The sequence below is a fragment of the Vicia villosa genome, linkage group LG6, assembly GCF_029867415.1.
Source record: "Vicia villosa cultivar HV-30 ecotype Madison, WI linkage group LG6, Vvil1.0, whole genome shotgun sequence".
In the NCBI taxonomy this organism is placed as follows: Eukaryota; Viridiplantae; Streptophyta; class Magnoliopsida; order Fabales; family Fabaceae; genus Vicia; species Vicia villosa.
Genome location: NC_081185.1, coordinates 156,721,080 through 156,738,319, shown reverse-complemented (window position 1 = coordinate 156,738,319; position 17,240 = coordinate 156,721,080).

Genomic DNA, 17,240 nt, shown 5'->3' with positions numbered 1-17,240 from the left:
GGTTGAATGCCATGAATGAAGAACTTGAGGCTATAGAAAGAAACAAAACTTGGAAGCTGACAAAGCTTCCAAAGAAGAAGAAAGCCATCGGCGTCAGATGGGTTTTTAAGGTAAAGCTGAAGCCAGATGGATCAGTTGGTAAGCACAAAGCGAGGCTAGTGGCAAGAGGTTTTCTTCAGAAACCTGGGCTAGATTACTTTGAGGTGTTTGCTCCTGTAGCTAGACATGAAACAATCAGATTGGTGATTGCGTTATCTGCAAACAGAGGTTGGTCCTTGATGCATCTGAATGTAAAGTCTGCATTTCTGAACGGTCCATTACAAGAGGAGGTATACGTGTCACAACCACCTGGCTTTGTGAAAAAGAATCAGGAAGGGATGGTGTACAAATTACACAAAGCTTTGTATGGATTAAAGCAAGCACCCAGAGCTTGGAATTTGAAAATTGATTCATTTTTCAAGAAGCAAGGGTTTCAGAAGTGTGAGATGGAATATATGGAGTCTATGTGCAATATTCTGGAAACAATATGATTCTGTTGTGTCTTTATGTTGATGACATATTTCTTACAGGAAGTTGTCCAAAAGATGTGATGAAGTTCAAGAAGGTGTTAATGAATGAGTTTGAGATTACAGACCTTGGGAAAATGTCATATTTCCTAGGGATGGAGATTCTGTATTCAGAAGATGGTATCATTCTGCATCAGCTGAAGTATGAATTAGAACTTCTGAAGAAATTCAAGCTGGAGAATTACAAAGCTGTTGTTACACCGTCAGAAACGAATCAGAAGTTGGACTCTGATTCTGAAGGTGAAGATGTTGATGCTACGATCTTCAAACAGCTGGTGGGTTCTCTGAGGTATTTGTGTAATACCAGACCTGATATATGCTATGCAGTTGGATTGGTGAGTAGGTTAATGAGTAAACCTAAGTGGTCCCATTACCAAGGTGCTGTCAGAATCTTGAGATATGTCAAGGGAACTCTGAAGTTTGGCATATTGTTTCCTTCTGGGAGAAAGGAAGAATCAGAGTTATTGAGTTACTCTGACTCTGATTGGTGTGGAGACAGAGTTGATAGAAGGAGTACTTCTGGATATTTGTTTATGTTTCTGGGAGGTCCTATCTCTTGGAGTTCCAAGAAGCAACTTGTTGTTGCTTTATCAACCTTTGAAGTTGAGTACATTGAAGGCGCTGTAGCTGCATGTCATGCTGTGTGGCTTCTGAATCTATTAGAAGATCTGAAGATTAAAGTGAAGAAGCCTGTGAAGCTGATGATTGATAACAAGTCTGCAATCAATCTTGCCAAGAATCTTGTGTTACACAGAAGAAGCAAGCATATTGAGACTAAGTATAATTTCTTGAGAAGCCAAGTCCAGAATGGAACATTAGAGGTTGTGCATTGTAGCACCTAGAAGCAGATGGCAGATGTTCTGACGAAGGCAATCAAGACGGATCAATTTATGCTCTTAAGGGATGGAATTGGCGTTGTCAGCTTTGAGTGAAGAATATGAATTAATGGATGGTATTGAAGAGTAATTCAATATTCAGAAGATGAGCATCAAAAGTTCTAATGCGGGTTGATCTTCTGATGGTTACTCAGAAGTAGTGTTGACCAGAAGTTGTAGCTTCTGGGTCCTGGTAGCTTAGCTATTTAGTTAGTAAGAGTACTTTAGTATTTTGTAGTATTGTACTGTTTGTACCTTAAACTTGTTCACTAAGTTTAGTCTGTTAGGGCCTACGTGGCAAGAATTTCTTTTGTATAAATAGCCTTCTAGTAGCTATCATTTATTAACAACAACTTTATTCTCTTTCATTAACCTTTTGCGCCGTTATTCTCTTTGTCATCATCTTTATTCTTTGTGCACCAACAAAAACATACAAAATCTAAAAAGTGTAATTCTTTTAATTTTTTTTTTAGTTCAAATGTTGATGAACTATGAATGAAGGACCAGATGAAAAAATCAAACTCTTTGACTTTGTTTTAGTTGCTATGCATGAATGATAGTAAAATCCACCAAGAGTGGATGAAACCAGCCAACTCTGACTTTTCATCCACTTTGACTACTAAGACTTGATAAGATAAAATAAATAAAAGCATAGTTTTCTTAATTATGTTGCTATTCAAGTTTAGTGCTAACTATATAATGATAATGTATATTCATATGTTCTTTCTAAGTCCAGCTTGTGAATCTATATGTACAAAGTTATCATCTATGATAATTAACATGTAATAAGTTGTTAATTATTTAAAATGACTGCGATCTTGTTTCATTGCCGTAGCTTGAGAAAAAGAGTTTGTGGTTGATAGTAGTGGAGTGGAGTCTATGTAGTGAAACCTACGTTAGTGTTAGTGTCATTGACGAGTTTATATCGTAGCTTTTGAATTTCCCGTTTTCTTGTTTTTTATGGTGAATTTTATGTAGTTTTATTACTTGCATGACTGTAGACTAGTTGTATGATTGTATCATATTTTAATGATTTATATAGTTTAATTAGTTTAGATTCATGGTATGGTATGGGTTTATAGTATATTTCATATCACGAGCCATCCTTGATGTTGCGAAGAATTGTGGTCAAATATGGTAAACCCAGAACCTTGATGGGCCACTGCGATTTTGATCAAAGCTACACTTTGTAGTATTGCTCGAACTCACTTCCGATCAACATATGCACTCTAGTCAAATGAAAAGCAATAGTTTTTGTATGTTGAAATCGGATAGTTCTTGAGGTGAGTTAACTTTGTTTTTAACAGGAGAAATTTTTGCAAGTCATGCTGTTGATGATATTGGACCGGAAAGAAGACATACTCCTGATCATTATGTAATTCAGCAAAATAATTGTTTCCCTTGCCTTACTTCTTCTAATGTTCCTGCTATCGAGAAAAAAGCCAATGAATCCCGATGAGTTGAGCGGGCGAAGAAGGATGCTTTCTAAACCTTCCTTCACAAGTAAGAACACTCATACTCTTACCTTAATTATCTACTGCTAATTGATTCTAAAATATTAGTTTTAAATTATGAAAATTAGAAAGTGACTGTAACCCACATCAAGCTTGGTACTAATCATTGTTAGAGTGAAAACCAGGTCCACACGTTTATTACTTGGCAAGAATCTTATATAGCTATTACAACAACTTATGCAAGTAGCTAATACAAAGTTCACTCCTAAAAGATACAACAGGCCCAAAGTATATGGACACTAAGCCCAACAATCATTACAGAAGTTAGAACATTGGTATAATAAAAGAAGACCAATTAAAAGGAGTTTCATTAGTAAAAGAATTTTTAGTCTCCTTTAAAATGTAATTCCTGTAAAATATAGTAACCCAATAGTGGGGTATTGTCCAACGGTGGGACACTGTCCAATGGCGGGACATTTTGCTCTATGGAGTGGAGAAAATCCGGATCATGTACATTGACATATAGACTGCCTTGATAGACTATATGACACAATTATGACTTGCCTTCCAGGATATTTTGTTAACCGTTATATGTTTCATCTACTGAGGATGCAGAACTTCGAGAAAGTTCTAATGACACTTTGGAACTTCATTTTTGGGTATCTTATCGTCGAAAGACTATAGCAAGAACATGTTATAAATTCTTGGCAAATCCTATTTGTCTGAGTTTATGTTTCCATTTGATATATGAGTTGATGCGTAAAAAGTGTATTCCCCATAATTTTGGTCTCTTCCCTTAGTGCTTTAGACTTAGTCTTTTGATTTTCTATGTGTGGCACTTTGCTTCAGTATTTATCCGACTAAATATGTTTTGGAACCATCTCTCTTTGGCTAGGAATTTGTTAAGTTTTGTTGGTAAGTTTTATACTTATATTATCTTGTATGTTGGTAGGTTTGAGTGAATAATACAAGATGAATTTTTCTTTTATAATGATGTACTTTTCATAATTGTATTAATATTTGAGTTGCATTTAATTGTTATTTTCTATTATAATGAATAAGTTGAATGACGTATATATTAGTTTTTAGAATAAAAGAAATTGTTTTATAAAAGATAATACTTTTTCATAACCTATAAAATCCTTTTTTATAATATATACAATTTTGAAAGGTCCTAAGATAGCATTTTAAGGAAAGTGCTATTAATAGTGGGTATATAATAGCCCTTTTAGAAAATAGCTATTAAATCATAATCCATAGCATGTATATAAGTGTAATACATGCTACGATAGCGCTTTGAGAGAAGTGCTATTAAAGAATGGATTTTAATAGCCCTTAAAAAGCGCAATCATATGTGGACAATCTATAATAGCAAGAGTTTTAATAGCACTTAAAAGCGTTGTTGAATGCCAAAAAGAGTTAGTAAGGCTCTGTTTGATAAAAATAGCGGTTGACTGATAAGCTAGCTGATAGCTGATAGCTTATAGCTTATGGCTAATAGCTAATGACAAATAGCTTATAGCTTATAGCTGATGACTGATGACTTATAGCAGATAAGCTGATTGAAGTGTTTGGTAAAATTAGCGGTTCAACTAACTGATTAATTAAAATGACATAAAGGACATTTAATATATAATTATTTTATTTTAAATTAAAATAAATTATAGAGGGTAAAAGTGGATTTTAGTTAACATTATAAGGATAAAAATGGAAGAAAAAATGATAAGGTATAAGCTATAAGCTAAAATGCTATCTGAAATAGCGTCTGAAAAATAAGCTATTATAAGTTAGTAAAATAAGCTATAAGCTCGTAATGAAAAGACCCTTACCAAACAGGTCTTTTATTATTATATGAGCTTATAAACTATAAGCTATAAGACATAAGCTCAAAAAGTGACATGCCAAACAGAGCCTAAAAGTATTTTCTTGCGTAGTGATTCATTGACGAGATGCTGGTTTTTATGCACAACACACATTAAACATATCATCGATGTAAAGGGTGACAGTAACTATGGATTTCGAGTAGTTTCTGCTTTGCTCGGTAAAGGAGAAGAGGATCACACACTTGTTCTCCATCTACTTATCCAAAAGCTAAGGGACCATAAAGAATCATACACACATATATTTAGGAAAAAAAAGAAATTTTTTATTTAATTAATCATTCTTTTGTTCCTTGCATTAGCGGAGCTACACTAGAGGGTAAGTGAATGCGCTTCCCTGAAATGGGTCATCTCATAGCAAGTGTGTATGATAGAGTGTGTATTAATCTTACAAGATATAATTTCCCAGAGACATGTTTTCTACTGCACACTGCCCAGCCTTAAAATCCAAATGATCGTATTAGATGAAAGTTAATGGACAACCCTACCTTTTGAAAACCTAATGGGTTAAAAACCTAATAGGTAAAAAACCTAATGGGTACGTAGGTTTAAAACCTAGACTCGAGGTTAATGGGCAACACCTACCTAATACGTTTTCGAGGTTTTCTATGGTTTTTGAAGTTAACGCTAAACCTAATTATAAACTTAAAAATTAATTATTGGTTAGAAACCTAATTAATTAAGTCAGTAAAAAAACCTAATCCTCATTAAATTAAAACTACCTAATTAAATTAATTATTTAATTTTTTCCTTACTTGAAATTAAATCCTAATTTAAATCCTAATAATTAAATTATTTAACCTAATTTAAAACCTAATTATTAATTCTAAATTAATTTAATTACATTGATAAAAAAGTATTTACTAAACTCAATTAACCTAATTATCTAACCTAATTGATTTAATTAAATCAACCTAATGATTAACTAACAAAGTGGATTAATAGATTAATGATTTAGAAAATAATAAAAAAAGGTGAAGGGAAAAGGTAAAAAGCTGGAAAAAGGAAGGGGAGTTCGCTAGGATTCGAACTCACTCCACCAAGGTGATAGTTGATTCCACACTGCCAGCTGAGACACGTTCACGCGCTGATAATTATCTGGAAATCAAATAATTTAAACAAAGATGTATTATTTAAAAAAAAAAACGCGCGCGCCTTGGCTTGTCTTCTTCGTCTTCTCATTGAAACCATACATTTTAGCTACAAATTGGCCATAGATTTGCTACGATTCTGGACGCAGCTAAACACCTGCACATACCAACCTCACGAAATCGTTAAATAAATTCCAAATAAGGTCATGGTCCTACTCGGAAATGCCCTTTGAACGCGTTGATGCCATCGATATGGGTCACTTTTTCTTGTATCATGAACCCCCAAATTGGAGCTCTAAAAACCTAACAATGGCAAGTTAAGATCCCTGCATCAAAACTCAAATCAAAGTATCCAGAAAGCTTGAAAACATGATTATGAACATAATTATGCAACCAAATTACATTTATAACTCGTGAATCATTGAAATCGAAATTTGAAAAAGAGTGCAAACCGTGTTCGCCTATATCATGATTCTTGGTATTTAAGCTTCAGTGATGGCTGCAATAGCTTCAGAAAGGTCCCAAGATTCTGATTTGATCTTCCACTTGGCTTGATAATGGCTGCAATCCTAAAACTTAAGTTAACTTTTTATTGAGTTTTTTTTAAAGTTTGTTTAGGGTTTATGAGGCAGAGAATTTTGTCCCCTTGGCATCTAGAACTATTATGCATATATAGGAGATTGATTTTGGTTTAAAAACTGCATCCAATCTTGATGATTTGTAAGATCGATATTTGATTTGATCATGATATGCAAATTTTCCAAATTTGCTTCAATCTTCTTCGAATCATGCCAATCTTGTTTGTCATGAAAATTGCATCAAATATATGTCATTTGACGATTGATTGGAATCAAAAGCCAAATCAAATCCTCCATATTTTTTCAACTATTTGATTTAAATTCCATTTTAAATGAATAAAAATTCAATAAAAATAGGATAAAAATCACATAATCGTGGGATTGGGCTAGGACACTCTTAGTGACTTGGGGAACAAGTTTGGATCATAAAAGATTGGGCCTATTTGCAAGAAAATCCAGTTTGGCCCTTATTTGCTTCATGTCTTTCTTCAAAAATTTGCCAACTTCAACAAGTCATAACTCCTTCAATATTTATCATATGAAAGTATTCTAGGACTTTTTAGAAATCACAAGATGTCCTCTACAAGCCACTTTGAAACCTTTTATGCATTTGGAGATTTTATCTTGGTGATATTGGCTTTGACAGAAAACTGCTTTTTATTGACTTTCAAAAAGACTTGTAATGTTTTGTCTCATATCTCCCAAATGAAGCATTTTTGAACTTGGCTTTAAAGACACAAAGTTATAGAGAATTGAATTTCCATCAAAATGAGATTTGGTTGGGGAACTTCTGATGAACCATGTGAGAGTTATGATTTGTCAAAGTTCAGTTGACTTTATGCTATAAAAACCCTAGTTTAGAAACTATGAGTTTTGTTGATTTATGAAATTTTCTTGATGAATCATGATCAACCCTTGATCAAATGATGGATATCACTTCAAAATGTTAATGTTGACCAAAAATAAGGAGCTTTGACTGTAGGTTGACCATAGTTGACTTTTAGGTCAAATTGGTCGACTGTTGATCATCTGAGCAATTAATAGGCAATCTTGTATTGTGAGACTTGCAACTTGGTGTGAGGATCATTTGAGACATATGAGATGCTATGAAGTCCACTTGGATCCTTAGAACCTGATTTTACCTTGAGAGAAGCAAAACCCTAGTTGGAGGCTTGTTGCTTAGGAGACAGGTAAGTGTGCCTAATTCTTGTGTGGCCTTAAGTAGTTGGAGATCATATGAGTCTGAGAAGACTACTTGAGCCAAAATATCTTGACAGATGATGGGCAAATTTTGGGGTAAGGAAGCGTGTGACCCTCAGGTCTGGGGTTCAATTCCCCCTCGCCCCAGACCTTTTGTTTTATTTTTTTCTATGTGTTTATCACTTGTTTTACATTATACTGAACTGGATGCATTCCTTTGTCACCACACACACGCAACTCAGCTAGTGGTTGTCTTGTGCAGTGATCTATAGGGCGTGGGTTCAAGCCTTGGCTCCCACATTCCCTTTCTTTTTATTACTTGTTTATTTAGTTTCTTTAAAACTTTGAAAAATCATTAAAAATAGTAGATTTAATCTTTTTAATCCCTTTTTTTTGTGATTTATTTACTTCGTGTATTTTCACATTATATTAAAAAATCCCCAAAATATTTAATATTTCTTCATTTAAAAATTAATTCAAAAAAATGTCTTTTATGTTAAGAAAAATCAACTAAAAAATCTTTTGTTTTGATTATTTCTTTTATAGAACTTTATGAGTGTTTGTAAATGTTTGTTTAGGGTTAGAATAGGATGTCTTTGACTTCTTCATGTACCCTTAGACCATTTATCTTAAAGAAATTGGTATTTAACAATTAAAATTAATTAGGTTTAGGTGTTTATGTTTAAACCCTAATTTCAACCTTAATTCAAAAAACCTAGGTTTAAAACCCTAATCCAAAAACATGTTGATCTTTGTTTATCCATGATTAATTAAGTTTGTTATCTTGTACATACTTGTTGATTTATCCATATTTTGTACTTGATTGTTATTTTAACCATTATCTTGGTAATTTCTTATATATGTTGTTTATCTAACCCCATGTTTATTCATCATATCAATCATTCATCATCCATATGTGAGTTTGAATCCAAGGATTTAGATACATCCATCTCTCTTATTTGTTGATTATTATATTCACTTGTTTGTTCTTGTGCCACATGATATCAAACACACACACACTTGAGGTATCCATTGTTGATTGCTTAAGTTTGTTGTTTTTGTCCAAAAGGATGGGAATGATATTGACTAAAATTGTCAACGTACTCAAACTCCCTTTCCAATCTCTTTTATCTTGTGTCTAAAGTATTGTTAAAGCTTTTTACAAACCCTTGAAGGATAGAAAAACACTTAGAAAGGGGGGGTTTGAATAAGTGTAGCTTTAAAACTTGTAAGAAAAAACAATCTGCACAATGATTTTTATCCTGGTTCGTTGTTAACTAAACTACTCCAGTCCACCCCCTTGGAGTGATTTACCTCACCCGAGGATTTAATCCACTAATCACACAAGATTACAATGGTTTTCCACTTAGACAACTTCTAAGTCTTCTAGAGTATACTGATCACAACCTGATCACTCTAGGAACAATCTGCTTAGATACCCTCTAAGACTTTCTAGAGTATACTGATCAACAACCTGATCACTCTAGTTCTTACAACTTAATGTAAACAAATTCTTTTAAGAGTTACAATGCTTCTTATAAAGCTATTATCACAACTGTGATTTTCTCTTAAGTTTAAGCTTAATCTCACTAAAGTATTACAACAGCAATGTAGTGAGTTTGATGATGAAGTTTGAGAGCTTTTTTGAATTTGACAGCGTTTCTGAATATTTGCACAAGAGTTATATTTCGTAGTTGGTAACCTTGCTTCTCATCAGAACTTCATATTTATAGGCGCTTGAGAAGATGACCGTTGGGAGCATTTAATGCTTTGCGTAATCCGTACAACATTGAATTTAATGTTTCACTCTTTTGTCAACTACCTCGAGCCTTGCTTTCGCTGTGTCTATTGACGTTGCCTTTAATAGCTTCTAACGTTCCTTTTGTCAGTCAGCGTAGCCTGCCATCTTGTACTTGCTTCTGATCTGATGTTTGTGTAAACAACGTTTGAATATCATCAGAGTCAAACAGCTTGGTGCATAGCATCTTCTTGTCTTCTGACCTTGAAGTGCTTCTGAGCATGATACCATGAGAACTTGAGTGCTTCTGCTTCTGATCTCAACTTCTTCTGATGCTTCCATAGACCATGTTCTGATTCTGCTTGACCATCTTCTGATGTCTTGCCAAACCATGTTCTGATGTTGCATGCTGAACCTTCTGAGTCAGTGCTTCTTGCGCTGATTTTGTGCATACTCTTTATATAATTCCTAAAATGGAAATTGCATAGTATTAGAGTACCACATTATCTCATACAAAATTCATATACTTGTTATTATCAAAACTAAGAATATTGATCAGAACAAATCTTGTTCTAACAATCTCCCCCTTTTTGATGATGACAAAAACATACATAAATGATATGAATTTGCAGTCAGAATATCAGACGGCTAAAGACAATTACACAGCAATAGCGTAAGCATATAGGCATTGTGTGTGAATATGTCTCCCCCTGAGATTAGCAATCTCCCCCTGAGATAAATAATCTCCCCCTGAAATAAATACTGGAAGAAATTTATAAATAAAGGACTTCCCTGAGTATTTTCCATTTCAGTTGAGACGATCACATATGCTTAGATCTTCAGAACATTCATAGCTTCTGATTCTTGCTTCCATAGGACAGCTTCAGAGCTTGAATTTCTTCTTGAATCATTGCATGCTAGATTGTATCAGAACATTGTTGAATGTACCAGAGCATCATCAGAGCATCTCTACATCCTGAAATGTTACAGAACAAACTAAACGACAAAAGTCAAAGCATGAATGAATCAGAACATAAAATATGTATCAGAACATATAATTATGTATCAGAGCAAACAATAATGTTTCAGAGCATATTTTAGGACTAAAAACATGCATCAAAACATATAAGGAATAAGAATGAGTTAGAGCATATTCTATCATCAGAATATCAGAACATTCTTCCTTCTTGCTTCTGATCTTGAAGCTTTACAGCACTCAGCTTACTTCAATTTCCATGAGCTTGTTTCCATACAGAATTGCTTTTCCCCATGTCTTTGCTTCTTATGTTGAGCTTTTAAGAATATCTTCAATTTCTGCAAAACACTCAAAGACATAGAACTTGCAAGTTCTGTTAGAAATGTGGAGACTTTCTCCCAGTAATTGATAAAATAAATCAGATCATTTATCACATTTTTCTCCCCCTTTTTGTCATAACATCAAAAAACATAGAAGATTCAGATGAAAAAACAAACAATATGAGAGAAGAAAAGATAATTTTCATTGATAGGCAAAGGAGAATTATCACAAAATACAAGGAGGATGCAAAGAAGACAGATGCAAGAAACAAAGAAAAACAACTAAGACTCTCCATGAAAGAGACATATTCACATTGTTGCTCTCAGTCTGCCTCTCCATGAAAGGATGATCCTAGCTTTGACATAATATTGGCCAGCATGTCATGAATCCCATTGTTGCTCTCAGTCTGCCTCTCCATGAAAGAGCGGAACTCAGCATTGATCGTGCCTTGCTCGTCCATGCGAGAAGCTAGCTCAGCCCGATTCTTCTGAATAACCTCTAGAGTCTTCGCTAGAAGAGAGGGTTCACCAGAAGAAGCTTCATAACTTCTGTCCAGAGGGACAACATTCTGAACCGCAGCTTCCATTGTCAGATCATCATTATGATTTTCCTCAACAGGAATAGTCTCAGAAGGATGATCTTCAGCATCAGCTTCTTCCATAGAAGCATCTCCATCATATTCTGCAGCAGGCAGATCAGAATCTCCATTCTCAAGAGCTTGAAGAATGGCAGCCAGATTCCTTGGGGCAGAAGGACCTTCAACTTTTGGCGGGTCAACAACTTCTGGGATGACTATACTTGGGTCTTCCTCAGAAGGGTTTTCCCTCAGAAAGTCAAACAATGACTTGAAGTCTCCAGTCAGAACTGGATACTTAGGTCTCCAGACCACAATATCTCTGCACGGATTAGCTTCCATTGCCGCAGCAATCCTTGCTTCTACAAGCTCATCAGTGAATTCCTTCTCTTCAAAGATATATCTCCCACCAAGACTACTAAACCAGAAGTCTTCATAGTGCCTCAGAATTCTACAAGGGCGTGGAGCAAGTTCTACACAAATTTCTTGAAGTTCTTCAAAATAAGCATCTGCTTTTCTTCGGAAGATTCTCCAGAATTTTCGCATAGCATCATCATTTAAGCCAGCATGTTCAACAATTCTGAGAGTATCAAAGACTCTTCTGAGATTCCGCTTTACCATTTCAAATATTACACCAATAGGGTATGCTCGGCGGGATTTTATTTTGGTTATGGGGGAATCTGGGTTTGGGACAGAATAGGGTTGAGGCTCTCTATCCAACCGAAAAGATGATTCTACTTCATTCTCAGAATCTAACACTACCACTTCAGCTTCAGGGCGAGGCTTGGGAGTGCAATTGCAGTCACAGAGCAATTGCTCATGTGATGCAGAATCTGGAAGATCAGAAACAGAGGGATTGTTTTGAGAGGTGGAAGGAATGGGTTCATAGTTTGCATGAGGTGGTGGTCGAGAAGTGGATATATTTGTGTGAGGTGGAAATAGAGTTTGAAGAGGTTGTATATCAAGAACAGGGGTTTCAAGGACCTGGTCAGAAGTAAGGTTGGTTGTGGGTGGAGATGAAGGAATGGGAACATTTGAGATAGGTGAGGGAGGAGGAGTAAGAGTTTTGGTTAAGGAGAGGAATGAGGTGGGAGAACATGAATGTTTATGGGTGATTCTGATGGGGTTTTTTCTGGTTGATTTACTGGTTCAGGGGTTTGAGCAACAGTTATTGGTGCAACTTCTGAATGTAAAGCAGGAACAGAATCAGGTTCAGAGAAATGAATACCTTTGGATACCTTCTGAACTGCTTCAAAAACAGCCTCAAGCTTCCTCTACTTCTTACTCTTCTGCTCTTCCACAACCTTTGCCTTTCTAAGAGAAATTTCTCTTCTTCTGGCAGATTCCAGAGTCTCCTTCTCACTAGCAACAACCTTCTGACCTTCAACTACTTGAGTTGTTGGTCCTTGAGAGATTTCTTCTTGCTGATTCACAGCTTCTGCTTGCTGATTCACATCTTTTGCTTGCTGATTCACAGCTTCTTGAACATCCTCATCTACATCTGAGGCATCAATTATTAATTTTCTTTTTCTTGCCTTCTTCTTCTCAACAGCTTTAACAATTTTCTCATTGTCATTAGAGGGCTTTCTCTTCTTCTTCTTCTCAGCAGTCTCCTTCTTACTCTTCTCATTTGCAACTGAAGTAACCTGAACTCCTTCAGCAACAACTTCTTCTTGAACGACTTTCTCAAAAGTAGTAGCAGCAGCTACACTCTGGACTACCTTCTCCTGGTTATCAGAAGGATGATCAAGTTTTCTCTTAGTCCTTATTTCCTTCTTCACAGCAACTTCAGGAGAAGCTTCTGAAACATCTTCTGAATCAGTAGGCTTGGAGGTAGAAGTTTTCTTGCGACCTCCTTTAGTAGGAGCACCTTTTACTTTTTATTTTTCTTCTTTTTCTTCCTTGAGAGAGTTCAGATACCTGGTTCTGACTTCTGGCATCTCACTTCTGAAGAAGGGTTCAAAGTCAGCAAGAATAGAATCTCTTCTGCTTCTTGCTCCAGGAAGAGGTTGAGGGGTTTGTCTGATAGCATCAATAACAGTCATCTTTCTCAAGGTGAGAGCATTCAAGCAACTTCCAGTATTAACAACAAGATCTTTGATGGTACCTTCAGCTTCCAAGTTCTCAACAATCTTGGAATGAACCAGAAGGTTTGTAATGATTCTTCCAAAAAGAATAATATTACACTTCTTTATTCTGAAGGCATTTCTAGAATCCCTCACAACATTCCACATGTGGTTGAAGATTATGTAGATAACATCAACCTTCTTCTGAGTGGCAATGCAATACATAATGTATTTCTGCTCATTGTTGACAAAATCTGCAGAATGTGTTCCTTTCCTGTGATAGAAACACCCCAGAAGAATCTTGGTCCAGATTTTGTAGAGATCCCTCATGTCCTTAACACGACTTGTTTTGTTTACATCTGTATATAGAGTAGACAAAACCTCTTCCCAGTCAGCCCCTTGATCAATTTTATAAGCACCCTCAGGGTTTCTTAGATCGAACATCATTCTTAGGATGTTTTCTGTAACAACCACAAACTTCCCATGGACAAAAGACAGAATGGATTTAGGAGCAACAACAACATGCACCCAAAATTCCTTTACAAGATCTGGGTAAACCGGTCCACAGAACTCAGCAAATAAAGAGGTCCATCCTTGAAAGATGATATCTTCTTTAAGGCAAAAATTATGTTCTTCGAGACTATCAAAGTCTACCATGAGTTCACAGATAACTTCTAACTCCTTTTTGGGAATAGAGCAGGCGATAACCGGAACAATTTGCTGATTTTCTTCTTGAAGATGGAGAGGGACAGATGAGCCAACATTGTGAGACGATGAAGCAGCCATTGAAACAGTACTGAGATTGCAAGAACAATTTCTGGGTTTGCGCTTAGGGTTTGAGAAAAGACCAAAAAGGTTGCAAAAATGCATGCAAGAAGAAAGAGAGATGGGAGCGAAAAAGATAAACGTTATGATTTGAAATGTATTTATAGAGACGAATTTGAAAATGAATGTAATAAAATTTTGAGAATGAACAGTTACAAAATCAAAGGAAATCAATTGCATTAAATGATGAGTGACGTTAGGTGAGAGATCGTGGTAAATGAAATGATTTAACACAATTACCTAGGGCAGCGTCCCATCAGATTCTCTCACGCTTTTACTAACCGTACAAACACGTGTTCACCATCAGAAAATACTTGATGACAGCTGTGTTGTACTAAGTAGAACTTTTCATCTTCTGATTCTGATCACAGCTACTGATTGTTATTCTTTAGAAATGATCTATTTTTGATAGGATCATCTTTCTTTCCAAGGATCACATCTTCTGAGTGAGCTGAGGTGAGTCTAGAAGATCTTCTGACTGTTGGCTCTTCAGAAATTCTGAGATTCTCTAAAGATGCAGCAACTTGATCTTCTGATCCTTTGCTTCTGAGACTTTCAGCTTCTGAAACTTTGCTTCTTGGTTCTACAGCTTCTGATATATCAATATCTATATCTGCAAAATTCTCAAACTGCTTTGGCTTTTCAAGATCAAGCTTATCATCAAATCTGATATTGATTGATTCTTCTACAGCCAATGTTTCAGTATTGTATACTCTGTAGCCTTTAGAGCGTTCAGAATATCCAAGAAGAAAACATTTTTGTGCCTTAGAATCAAACTTACCAAGATGATCTTTAGTATTCAGAATAAAACACACACATCCAAAAGGATGAAAATATGAAATGTTGGGCTTTCTGTTCTTCCACAATTCATAAGGAGTCTTATTTAGAATAGGTCTTATAGAGATTCTATTTTGAATATAACATGCAGTGTTTATTGCTTCTGCCTAGAAGTGCTTGGCCATATTGGTCTCATTGATCATGGTTCTGGCCATTTCTTGCAGAGTCCTATTCTTTCGCTCTACAACTCCATTTTGCTGTGGAGTTCTAGGACAAGAGAAATCATGGGCAATACCATTTTCTTTGAAGAACTCCTCAAAGAATCTGTTCTCAAATTCGCCACATGATCACTTCTGACCTTTATGATTTTGCACTCCTTCTCAGATTGGATCTGAGTGCAGAATTCAAAGAACACTGAATGAGACTCATCCTTGTGTTTTAAGAACTTTACCCATGTCCAGCGGCTATAATCATCTACGATGACTAATCCATATTTCTTCCCTCTGACAGATGCTGTTTTGACTGGTCCAAACAGATCAATGTGCATAAGTTCTAACGGACTTGAGGAAGAGACATCATTCTTAGATTTGAATGCAGCTTTAGAGAACTTGCCCTTCTGACATGCTTCACAAAGAGCATCTGATTTGTATTTCGGATTTGGGAGTCCTCTGACCAGATTTAGTTTGTTAATCTGAGAAATCTTTCTCAAACTAGCATGTCCTAATCTTCTGTGCCAGACCCATTGCTCTTCAGAAACAGACATAAGACAAGTCACCTTCTGCTTCTCAAGATCAGAAAGATCAATCTTATAAATGTTGTTCTTTATCTTGCCTGTAAATAGGATTGAGCCATCCTTCTGACTTACAGCCTTGCAAGACTTTTGATTGAAGATTATATCATAACCATTGCCACTTAATTGACTTATGGACAATAAGTTATGTGTTAATCCTTCTATAAGAAGTACATTAGTTATGGAAGGAGAGTTACCAATACTTATGGTTCCAGAGCCAATAATCTTGCCCTTCCGATCTCCTCCAAACTTGACTTCTCCACATGATTTAAGCACCAGGTCTTGGAACATAGACCTTCTTCCCGTCATGTGTCGCGAGCACCCAGAATCCAAGTACCATGACATTTTGTGCTTTGTCTTCTTTGCTGCTAAGGATATCTGCAACAAAAATTATCTTCTCCTTAGGTACCCACAGTTTTTTGGGTCCTTTCTTGTTAGTTTTCCTCAAGTTCTGATTGAACTTGGGTTTAGTATGATAAGTAACAAGAGGATCAGCATGATATTCCTTAGGTTTGGCAGCATGATATTTTTTAGGTTGTGTCACTTGCTTCTTGGTGTGTGTAGTGTTAAAGCTTTTGGCATGTGAAGTGAGCCTAATATCATGTGAGTGGCCATATTTGAACTGATCATACAATGGCTTGTATATGATTTTCAAATCATCAACAGGTTCAAATTTATGTGAGGTGTCACCCTCATAGCCAAAACCAAACCTTTTGTTTCCAGAAACACCATATATCATAGAAGCAAGATGACTTCTGCCAATACTTCTAGATAGGAACTTTCTGAAGCTCGAGTCATATTCTTTCAGAATATGATTGAGACTAGGAATGGATTTTTCTGATTCAGAAGGAGATCCAATATCTTTGGATAATTTTAAAACTTTTTCCTTTAGTTCAGAATTTTCCACTTCCACCTTCTTAGTTTCAGATTCAAATAGCTTTTTCAGCTTTTTGTATTTGATACTAAGATGAGCCTTGAGTTCCATAAGTTCAGTTAAACTGGAAACTAACTCTTCTCTAGATAGTTCAGAAAATACCTCTTCAGAATCTGATTCTGATGTAGATTCTGATCCATCATCCACTGTGGCCATCGGTGCAAGGTTAGCTTGCTCGCCTTCAGATTCTGATTCTGATTCTGATTCAGAATCATCCCAAGTCGCCATAAGAACCTTCTTCTTATGAAACTTCTTCTTGGGATTCTCCTTCTGAAGTTTTGGACATTCGTTCTTGAAATGTCCAGGCTCATTGCACTCATAGGAGATGACCTCCTTCTTGTCAGATCTTCTGCCACTAGAAGATTCTCCTCTTTCAAGCTTCTTTGAACTTCTGAAGCTCTTGAACTTCCTTTTCTTGTTCTTCCAGAGTTGGTTTAACCTTTTGGAGATCATGGACAGTTCATCTTCTTCTTCTGATTCTGATTCTTCAGAATCTACTTCTTCAGCCTGAAAAGCGTTAGTGCATTTTTTAAAATTAGATTTTAATGCAATAGACTTACCTTTCTTTTGAGGCTCATTTGCATCCAGCTCTATC